The sequence below is a fragment of the Gavialis gangeticus genome, unplaced genomic scaffold (genome assembly GCF_001723915.1).
Source record: "Gavialis gangeticus isolate Ggan-Ray unplaced genomic scaffold, GavGan_comp1, whole genome shotgun sequence".
Taxonomy (NCBI): domain Eukaryota; kingdom Metazoa; phylum Chordata; order Crocodylia; family Gavialidae; genus Gavialis; species Gavialis gangeticus.
The window spans coordinates 85373836-85374516 of record NW_017729025.1 but is presented as its reverse complement, the minus strand read 5'-3'; the positions used below and the strand labels follow the sequence as shown (position 1 = coordinate 85374516).

General features: G+C 54.5%; 1 protein-coding gene across 1 annotated transcript in view; it reads left to right on the top strand.

Moving 5' to 3' along the window:
• Positions 1-681, top strand: part of LOC109298791 (cytosolic phospholipase A2 zeta-like) — a 49891-nt gene that overhangs the window by 20910 nt on the left and 28300 nt on the right. The window lies entirely within an intron of this gene.

Here is a 681-nt window from a genome sequence, read left to right as displayed (position 1 = left end):
CTTTCCTGGACCCTGCCTCAGGCCCCACTCAATGGGCTTGGGTCCCTGTGCTTTTCTGTTGGGGTGTGCTTCCCTAGCCTTGCCCCTTCATGGGGTAACCCACAAGGCAGTGGGGGCTGAGACTTTCTGGTGTCCCATACTTGCCTTTCACTGGGTAGGCACAGGTGTGATATTTCCTGGAAGTTTCCTTGCCAGAAGCAGGCCCCCTGACACCATCCAACCCTAGCAGGGTGTAGTTTTAGGTCATGCCCCAGGACCAGGAACCTCCTGCCATCCCCATAGTTTCTACCCTGTCCTCCTGGTGTTCCTGAGCAGCAGCTTCAGCCGGGTGATGTTCTGCCTCCAGCTGCTTGCAGCAACTGGTGCTGTCTTTACTGCTCAAGCCTGCTCTTATTGCTAGCAGCTGAGCCGTCTTCCCCAATCAGGCAGTCTCCTCCTGGCCTTGTGATTCCTGACTGGGGAGTACAGCCACCTGAAGGCCACCTCTGCTACCTACTTAGGCTCTTTGAGTGGCAGGCACCACAGGTGTCCTGCCACAGAAACATTTACTGAGCTGTCATTCTTTGTGTTGGACTGCAGACTGTGAGCATAGTCCTTTTGCTCCAGGTGCTCAAAGACTACCAGTTTGAAAAGTGGAGTGAGAGGTGTGGCAGAAAGCCACCTTGGTTTCTCCCCAAAAAT